Below are 10967 nucleotides of genomic sequence, written 5' to 3' on the forward strand. Positions count from 1 at the left end.
TTTCAGGCATGGTCTAATTAAATGATCATTGATGCAAAGATATTTCATTCATTCATCACTAGGTTAGTTATAACTATCAACACGCTCTGACAACCAGTTTTTTCTTATTTCTTCGACAGCCAAGGTACGACTGTTGACTGCTTCTTTAACCAGAAAACAACCCTACGTACGACCGTAGGAATTTAATTATCTAGTTGCATTAAAACTTGAAAAACCCAACCCTAACCAATAAACACGCTAAGAGGGTTTATTTAAATTAGATCTTACGTTTCCCCAATATAAAGCCAATTATGGTGGTTGTCACTAATTATCAATTAAACGAATAATTACGGATTCAGTTTAATCAACGTGACAGTAGGCTATTAGATTAAATTAAATATCCGCCCATTGATACTCAATTAATAAAATAATCATAAACAATTAATCCAGGAAGCGCACGAATAGTAACAAATTAGAAGAAATAGTGAAAGTTTGATTAGATCTCACAGATGTTATGGACCGCGCTTTCGCGTTAACCCTTGGGTAGAGGAGAAAACTAGCCACTTCTCATCATATCAATCTCGCGTGACTTGATTGATTTCATCCACACAATTGCCAAAGAATTGGGGAAAATGAATTAATGAAGAAACAACAGAGAAAGTCCTGGCTTCGTCTCTCGTTTCGTGTCCGATTTGAAAAAAAGTAAAAGCAAAGGTCTTTTTGGGTTTTGTGTTCGTACTGGAGCAGAAAAAGTAAAAGCAAAAGTCTAGCCAAAATCGTACAAAGCTAAAAGCAGAGAGTCCCCAAATTGTCTACAGGGAAAAGAAAACTAAAAGCTAATCTAATCTATCACACATGATTCTGGCTTTTTAGCCAATTCCCTCAAAATATAGCTGTCGAAAAGAAAGCATCCCCTCTCCTATTTCCTCTAGGGAAAGAGTTTTAATCCTGTGCACCTTCACTGCCCACGAGCCCTCTTTGGTTTCCTAATTTTTCACTTTTTCTACCAATCCCGCGGGGTCCGTCCTTCAAGTGTATCTCTTCAATTTCTGGCGTGGGCATGCTATGAAATAAAGGGTCTTCTGGAAATTTGTCTCAAGAGATTACTTTTAACACCAACCACCTACAATTTACACAAATATGAAATATGAGCAAAATCTCAATTCTTAGCACCATGAGTAGCCAAAATTAGGACAGAATAACAATGCAAAATGTGTCCACTAATTGCTCTATCAATCAGATTGAATATGAGGAAAAAAAATAGGGTCAGATCAAGCACATAACATCCCATCTGTTCCAATTCTGCGTACCCATACAAAAGCTCCAATTAGCTTGCTGGATAAGCTAAATCAACCCCAAAAACTAGTGGCAAAACACATCTAATTTATAAGTTTGTTGGGTAGGTTTGTCTAATAAGGGAAAGAAGCAGAAAGTATGGTCAACATTTTACACTACCAACGGCAACAACCAAAATTTTCCAACCGCTGGTCAATTTTTGTTCAACTCTCCCCTTGCCATGTCCAGCCGTAGCTGGGTTTTGTGCAAAAAATGGTTGGGAAGTAGCAAGTCCTTCTCAAGTGGGCCAAAAGGCAGATGATACAATTAATCTAGGGGATTCATGATACAATTTTTTCCCCGAAGTTAAAAATTAGGGCAATAAAATTCTAGGGATGAAAAGATTAATCATGTAAATAACCATAAAATTACACCCTAAATGCAGATTCGACAAGAATGCAAGTAGAAATTTTCAGAAAAAAAAAAACAGGCTTAGGGCCAAAATATTTGCAAATTATTTTGGAGAGAAAGAGGAAAGGGAAAGAACTAACCTTTGCTGCAGACACTTGGAGAATTACTTGGTCTTCATGCTAGAGACACATGGTACTTCACTGGTCTTCAATCGTCGGAGAGATTGAGATTGCAGTAGTGAGGTGGAGGTAGAGGTGAGAGTGGGCGTATGAGTGAAAGTGAGGTAGAGGTTATTTGTGAGAGAGTTCAACACTTAGAAAAGCTTTGTTTTGCTTCTACACAGTAAAAGACAATTGGACAAGAGTCTGCCACTTTTTTTGCCTTGAATTTTAAAATTTGCACCATTTTTTTTTGCCTTGAATTTTAACTAGATTTGGATCATAATTCATAGGTGGCAAAATTTGTTAATTTCATATGAGTGAAAATGTACTTTTATTACATTTCTAGTAGTTCTTATAGGTGCTAAACTTTTATACAAATTTCTCATAATTGCAAAAATAGGATACATCTTATTATAGAAAATAATGATGTTCAAATTATATGGCAGTCAAATAGTTTCATTATAAACAATCCAATGCTATTAATAATATATTGCAGCATTTGACAAAAAAAAAATATTGCAAGAAATTGTAAAAAATTGAAGACAATTTAGTGACGACAATATGTTATTACTAATATATTGAAAGTTATAATGACAACAATAAGTCATCACTAAACAAATATCAGTGACGACTAGAGAAAGTCGTCAATAAACAGTGCTAGTAACAATGATGTCACTAAAGACCAATTTTCTTGTAGTGATGGCTACTTGTCTTTGTCTGTTTGTTTATAATCAATCCAATTTCGCAAAAAAAAAGATGGTTTTCAATATTAGCCGAGGGACAACAGTTGAAGTTAGATAGATGAAGCTGGTTTTCAAGGTGCTTGGACTCCTACAACTTTCTTTTGGCTGAGATAGCTTGTTTGAGGAGAGGTGAGAGAGATGAGAAGAAGAAATTTTTCACTACGTCTTTTGGCAGCCAAAATGAAACTTTGGAGTATTTCACTAAGTGTTTTGGCAAATGAATCTTCCGCCAAAATCAAACGCTGTCATTTTGTGTCTCTTTTTTCTTTTTTGTACATCTCACATATTCTCAAGTGTCATGATAGGTAGTCTAAATGCACATTATTATTTTTATATTAGATAAAATAAAAAAAAATTATAGTATATATTATTGAGTTGATAATAAGTGTCATGATAGGATTGCTATAATGACACAAACCAAAAAGTGTCCTTATAAGTATGTCAGGAAAGGCCATTTTTGTTGTAGTGTATTAGTACAAAAAGAAGTACATAACGGAAGTAAAACTAACATATTGAATTTCGATAGATTAAAAAATAAGCTCACATTTCACAATTGAGTGGATGAACAAGGATAAAAGAAAAGGAACCATAAGAAGAAGACTTGGAGCAAAATAATAGTATTCTATTATCTTAATATCGGCTGAATTTGCTAAAATAAGAACAACTGACCACAATGCCATTAAATAGATACTATACTAATCAATTCCTACGTAGACTCTACCACTATCACGTAGACAACTTTCTAAACTAACTACGAATCCCAATTCCCCTGCAATTTTAACAATTAATTAAATCCAATACAATCTTGACATTAATATATAACATAACTAAAGCACTAATATAGAATTCTAATTCATTTGGTTTAAATTAGTCCAAGAGACAAAATGAAATAATCAAGTCTCACTTGTCTTTCTATGAACATCCCACACTTTGAACAAGTGAAGCCCTCGCTTCATATCCCTGTGCGGGTGTCTGTACACATCCACTAGCTTACCCGCTTCAAATACATTTTTGAAGCCACAACTTTCATTGGAGGTAAACCTAGGAAGACTATGTAGGAAAAGAAATAGATTGGATGGTATAGGGAGAGAATGTGTAAGTAAGAGACTTCGAATTTGAAACTTTTCATTTATACAAAAAAAAAAAAATTTAAAAAGAGCCACACTATGTAGAGAGTGGGCAATTGTCCTCTCTCAACTTTACAAAATTTAAAGAGTAGTCTTAAAACTAATACAAATTTTTATGTTTTTTTATCATAATTGTACCCCTTAATTTTTGGAAAATACATATTTCCCTTTATATTGCCCTCCTATATTATGAAAAAGTTTCATTCCGCACATATTATCTCATTAAACAACCAATTTTTGAAGCATCTTTCTTGTAATACAAATGCTTTAAAAGCTATTAAAACACAAATTGATTACTACTTGAATAAAAAAAAAAAACTTCAATAATTTCACAATACAAAAAATTCATAATGAAAATATTATGTTTAATTAAATAACTTTTCGCATAATAGCTACATCAATTTAGGTGTACAATGTTGTCTCCACTGGCTATATGTCATGGCTCCGCCACTAATAATGGTATAATCATGTTCAAACTTTTTGTTTCTCATAATCATTTCAAATGCCACGTTTGAACAAAACATAAAACTTGCGTCAACATACAATATTTCTTACGTACGGGAGACTACATGATCATCAAGTGTGCCAATATATAACCTGTATACATAGAACTTATAGTAAATTTAGCTTACGTGAACAAATTGATTTTAGCCATTTGAATCGGTTTGATGCCATTAGTAAACTTCTCAGGCATTCTCAGTGGACAAGGGAGAAAAAAAGTTATCTTTAACACTTGGAAAGTACTTTAAGCCTATCTCTTGGAAGGTAGCCTGTCTTGATGTGGACAATTAGAGCTTAGCCCTCGAAGAAAATTATATGTGCAGTTTGGTATAAGGAACGTGAAAATATGTGGTGTAGCTTGATGTTGATAAAAATGTAAGGAGAAAAATTAAATTATGTTTATTGAAATCTTTTTGCTTCTTGCATCGGGAGAATGATCGAATTGAAGAACAACCTACGTACTTTACCTTTTTTTTTAAAAAAAAAAAGAATTTAAGTTTCATATTCTTAGCATCTACTTATCACACTGGTTATCCATTAGTTACTATTTTGATATAAAAGATAGCAAATTGTTTTTACACATTTAAAGCAATTTAAGGGAAACAAATTCAAGCTTTCACCTTGTTTCATCAGTATTTTCCACTGTTTCAGAGAAGGTAATCAAGTGGCCGATTGCTTATCAAATGTTGGTTGCAATGATGGGAGTGACAGAGTCTATTATCAGTTTGCAGATCTCCCTGCTAGAGCCCGAGGGGCACTTAGATCGGATAGGATTGGTCTCCCTTCCATTAGAAAACGCTATGATTGTTTGAACTGCTGGGAGGTAAGATCTGTGTCCCCCTCCTTGGTTTCTTTTCTTTGATATAAATAAAAAATAAAAGTTTGGCAAAAAAAAAAAAAGAGAACCAAATTCAAGCTAATTATCCTTATCAGAACTCCAGACGATAAGGGAGACTGAGGATTTTATTTCATCAGTTAATATATCTGAAATGTTGAAATTCAATATTCCTATATATCAATCATAATGTGCCTCGAAAATTTTTTTTATCCAATTAATATTCAAGAACACAAATAGTTCACATTAATAGGAAAAAAACACAAGCACATTACAACTCAACAATATGGTATTAATTCACAATTGGGTTCTAATATCTGGGACTAATTATGACTTAAAAAGTTGACCTGTTAGCCGCCCAGCTTATCATCTTCATCATATTTTAGATACTTGCAGATAGTGTACATCAATTCTTCACAATTAAGAACAGCTTATCATCTTCATCATATTTTACTCCAATCCAATCTAAAAGTTTCTTAAAGATCATAGAAAAAGGTGATGACTGAATCACTGTTTTTATTTGTCTTATTCATAATTTTTCAAAGTTTTGACATCATAGAGAACACAGAGTCACAGACACATCAGCCTGTCAAATGCCCAATTAGATTAAGTTTCTTCAATCTTGTAGTGGCAACCATTATAGTGTATTAAACATACTTTAACTTAAAAAAAAAAAAAGCACTTGAGGCTACAAATACGAATATCTTGACAGGTGTAAAGAGCAGAATGCAACCATACTGGTGTTCATTATATCTTACTCCAATTGGACCAAATAACCACTGAAAGGTGGAAGGGAGGAACATCCATTCTTTAATATTATGTAACAACACTTAATTTTTCGTCAACGGATTGATTAATATACACCCAAGTGGGCTTAGCCTCTTTAAAGTACTTTAAGAACAGTCCTATTTTATCAGCCTATAATAAAAGGTGGGATGTGTGTTACTTTGTTTTCAAAATCTGTAAAATTTATTAGTTAAATTGTTCAAAGTTCAGAGATGAATGATTATCGTAGAAATGAGTTGGGCATTAATTACTCTGTTTTCAAAAATTGTAAAACTTTTTATTTAAAATTTACAGCATTCATAGATTAATGGTAATTTTTAGAGGTTTCTTGGCGGGGCATTAGCCTTTGGAAAAAAAAAATTGATATATATCTTTTTGTAAAGGACAAAACAAAAGAAAACTTCCACACGCTTACCACATCTTATAATATTCAGGTATGGAATTCTTAGTTGACACCCTTTTCTCCTAGTCCAATTCCACTACAACTCATGGTCCCTTCTCCAATAGCTTGAAAATGCGGCCAATTTTTGATTAATTAGCTGGCTACTTATCCATCAACTTTTACACGCTTTATAAGCCCAACCGTATGAGATAATGACGTTATGATTTTTTTGTTCACCTTTTAAAAATTAGGTCGGGTGATGTTTTTTCCTGTGGGTCATACTTCCATGCCCTAGGTTTGAAGCCAATTGTAAGTATCAATTTGATGATCAACTGGTATCTAGGTTTACATTAATCCTTAGTTGGGACGCCGGAATGTTCAAAATGAAAAGTGATTTTTCACTCAAAATATATTTTCACCCAGAATGATAGGAAAAACATTTATTATTCTATAGTCCGGTACACAAGTTAGAATAGGATGTTCATTCAGTTTTTAATATTTGGTATAACTAATATTTCAATGTTAGAATGGAATATTGTAAATACAAATTTGACTTATTTGCTCTAGATTAATTAATAGGACATAAATATTTAATGCCTTTTGTTTTATTTGTTCTTACAATAGTATTTGTTTATTTACGTGAAATTTTGACATTTTTTACTTTAAGAATAAATGAGGACTGATGTCAAAATTCTTCAGTTGTAACACTTGATTCGTTATAACAATTAGATTTTATGTTAAAGTTTTGTGTCCTTTAAAAAATATAATTAGCAACGTGAAATATATTTACGTAAACTCAAACAATCATAATTTATATTCTAATAAGAAATTCTTCCACAATTGCTCAAAATACAAGGAACTAAGTATCTTAAAACATTCATTTCCTAGTAAAAAAGAAAGAACTATTTTAAACACAAGAAAACTACTTGTTACTAAAAATTACTTTCAAATATTAATTAACCTTACAAATAGGCTAAAATATGGTAATATCAGAATAAACTTGACAACCTACTCTTTTGGCATTTCGAGTTAAAAGGGAAAAGAGCTTGAGAAATATGATTCCAAAAAAAAATTGGAATAAATATTTTAGAGAGAAAGGACTTTTTCACTTAATGATCTATACCAAATACTGGAATGGAATGAATAAGTTAGAAAAGTCTTTTTCTTTTAAGTTATTCCTAGGCACAAAACAAGGGGTAGGGGTATGTTTGAAGAGGTGGATTTGGATTTAATGGAAGGATATTAAATAGGGACTCAAAATATGTGATTTGAAATCCACATATATTGAAATATATTGTTTGCCTGACAATTACGACATGGAGGCTAACTATGTCAATTAAAACATTCTTTGGTATACTTTTGGAATTTTGTCTTAAATTAAAAAAAGCATGATAATCTTATGGTTAACGTTTTCTTAGACTTAGCCTTTTCGGGGGTAAATGTTGACAATTACCCCCGAAAAGGCTAAGCCTAAGAAAACGTTAACCGTATATATATATATATAAAGGTTAGGCTTTTGTCACTTACTTTTGGGAAAGAGTACCGAGTGTGGGTTGGTTCATTTTAGGCCATAAAAACTACAAACAAGTTCCTGTTGATTCACTTATTATAGTTAGCTTAATCTAACTTTTGAAATCAATGCAACTTCTGTAGCATATGAAAGAACTCTTGTGAGTAAAATATAATATTGTCTAAGAAGCTAAGAACTTGTCATTGGCTTACTAATATATATGCTCAAATTGAAGCAGCTCAATTTTTGTGGTCTCCGCAATAAGAAAATTCAATTTGTCATTAATAGTCAATTTTTCAAACATTCTACCGCAATTGACACTGTGAGGTACTAAAAGCATATTAAACATATAGTGGAATTTATAGGAACTACAGATCAACTTGATCCTTAATGTCTTTCACTTGGATTTTTACTTCATTTTGAGGGATTGGGTCTCCCACCTCCACCTTTTTTCAGGAGCTAGTGATAAGATAGAATAAATACTTGGATGTTTACTAGCAATAGAAGTATTTCTAAAGAAAGGTTGGATTGGGTGATAAGGGAAAAGGATTTTAAGTAAGAGGTTTTGGATTTAAAACCTTCCACTTTCCAAAAAAGGGGATTTTGGGGGGCAGGGGGGGAGAGAGAGAGAGAGGGAGGCAAAGGATGGTTGGATGGTATGGAGGAAAGTGTGTTAGTGAGTATGGTTAATCGTCACGGGTTGCATTCGCAGTTATTCTATATCTGTCGCATTATATCAGGTGATACGCGCATTATAACACATAAAAGCTTTCAAAAAATCTAAAAAAAAATTATTAAAAATAAAAAATATCATAACAAGCACAATTATCAAATTAGATTTGGTGAATACCTACATCATCATATATTTACTAACTAATAACGAAATAAAGTGATGCTGCTAACTATGGACCTATAGCATTAAAAGTAAGTCATTATACTAGCAAAAGCACCTTGTATTCCTATTATCATTAACAAATTAGCACTAAATGAAACACGAAATTTAGAGCTTAAGATGGAACTACTTAGTAAGAATGAAATTGAAAGTAGGAAAAAGTGATCATCCCTTTTTTTTTGTTACTCTCTCTATTTTTCACATATACTCACCTTAATTCCCACACTAGAACTATTCTTCTCCCATTTCTTCACCTCCCTATTTCTCTCTTATATACATATAATTTTTTCCTTCTTATTTTTCTATGTTCACACTCTAAATTCTATCATGAATTGGGGAATCATTACTATGCTTATTTGATTTATTGTTGAAAGAGACCCTAATTTTGATTTTTATGCAATTAATGGTAACCAGTTTCCAATCTAGTCCTATTTTAGCTGCAGCTTTTGTCCCTCTACAGCCAAAAATTTTTGTTCCATTTTCGATACAACTCAATTTAACTTACCGATTTCTCAACGACATGCACCGCAACCGTTACAACTTGTTCGAACTTGGATATAGTTAAATTTGTGATTCAAGAATTGGTATTGTACTGATTCCCATTGTTCCAATTATGTCTCAGTCGAGTCATCACAAACTCAGCTGAGATGGTAAACCATGTAAGTGTAGTTTTTTGGTCGATAGAGAGCAAGGTCTGCATCTAAAATTGAGAGAACAAAGAGAGGAGGTAAACTTTTCTCTGTACAAGTTCATCAAAAATAGATCTAGAATTTTTTGCGAACAAATGGCTGCTTCATTTTAAAATTCAAAGAACTACCATACTTTCCAAATTTAAGAAATCTTGGAATAAAATAAATATCTCATCAAAGGGTTCCATGATTCCAATCATTAGATTCCATGCATTGGACCATCTTGATAACTTGACTAAATCATCCTCCAAGACAATGTGCCAAGAATTAAATTGAAGTAGAGCCTCTTAGTTTCTTACCAGCGATGAATTTGCCTCCATTATTCATAATTTCGATGCCAACTCCTGTGAAACCCATTTAAACGCTTCTGCACACTTTTCATTATCTCTGTGTCCAAGTCCGATACATTGTTGTTGGAAGTTCTCAAACCATACTCTCGGGATTGATTTTCTCAGGGAAGAAGCAACCCCACTACATTCCCGGAAAACATAGGTATAGTAGCTTCCTGCACAACGGATCTGTCTTTTTGGTACTTACACATAACTGATCCAGGAGGGTAATTTATGAGGAGTTCCTTGATATACACCATGTTCGACATGAAACCCCATGTCGTCAAAGCTTTTTGAGGATGTTGAAGGAATGTTGCTGGCTTGTACATCATCAGTTAGTGGAGGCAAATGTTAACACGCTAATTGATCATAGGAACCAAACTGCAGCCATGGTTCAAAGTCGTGGTCGCGGTCACGGTCGCGGCCCAGAACGTTCCACATCGGTTTCAGCATATCGGTCGCGGTCTTGGTGAGTTGCAAATTTTAAAGTATTTAATATTCTAAAAATTATTAATAATATAAAAAAAGTATGCTAAACAAAAATAATAAAAAATAGCAAAAGAAATGGCCAAGTCAATCCGTCACGGTGTAACTTGGCCGATTTCTCGTCTTGACTCGGGATAACTCAGAGTGACTCGGTGTGACTCGGCCGCGTCAATCCGTTGCGGTGACGTCTCGGCCGATTTCTCGGCGAGTCAAGTATCTCGGTATCGTTTCGTCACGGTATCGTATCGGTAGGGGCCGAGACGGTGACGACTCGGCCAAGTCGTCTCGGTCTCGGCCTAGACTTCGAACCATGACTGCAGCAGGCCATTTAGCAATTGTTCTATTGGGACTTCAGCGAGGAGACTCTCTAGATGCCGATCACGTGACTTTTTTTGTGGTTTTCTTATCAAAGGAAGGGTGTCTGGAAATTCTAGCAACTGTCCTGGCACACCTACTTACAAACCTATCATCAAAATGGATGAGGGGCTGTTGCAGCTGCTAGTGCAATGCGACACAGGGTACAATTGATGGCCAGACCTGAGTCGTTCAATTCAAAAATGAAAAAAAAAATCTTTTTTGAAAATTTGAATTGGATGGCTCAGAGCTGACCAAATTCAGCTCGGCCAGATCTGGCCATTAATTATGGGGTGCACTTGTCACTGGCAACCGCAGAACCCTCGAATCCCACCAAGATAGTAGAATATACCTTTTGGGCCATCAAGCAACAACCTAGTAGAGTTGAGCCATATTTGCTGACTATCTAATCCTCGAGAATACTCATGTTTTACTAGGCATTCTAGCAAACCTACGATGGAGGCAGAATAACCACCAATGCAAGTGCCTGCATTGCTAGTTGCCAAG

General features: G+C 34.0%; 1 long non-coding RNA gene across 1 annotated transcript; it reads right to left on the bottom strand.

Moving 5' to 3' along the window:
• Positions 1-758: 758 nt before the first annotated feature.
• On the bottom strand, positions 759-1940 carry LOC140021064 (uncharacterized). Its single transcript, XR_011825042.1, has 2 exons — positions 1806-1940; positions 759-1102 (listed from the first exon to the last, which is right to left on the bottom strand). It is a non-coding gene; the product is annotated as an uncharacterized lncRNA (long non-coding RNA).
• Positions 1941-10967: the final 9027 nt, after the last annotated feature.

Source organism: Coffea arabica, chromosome 11e (assembly GCF_036785885.1).
Source record: "Coffea arabica cultivar ET-39 chromosome 11e, Coffea Arabica ET-39 HiFi, whole genome shotgun sequence".
NCBI classification, from domain to species: domain Eukaryota; kingdom Viridiplantae; phylum Streptophyta; class Magnoliopsida; order Gentianales; family Rubiaceae; genus Coffea; species Coffea arabica.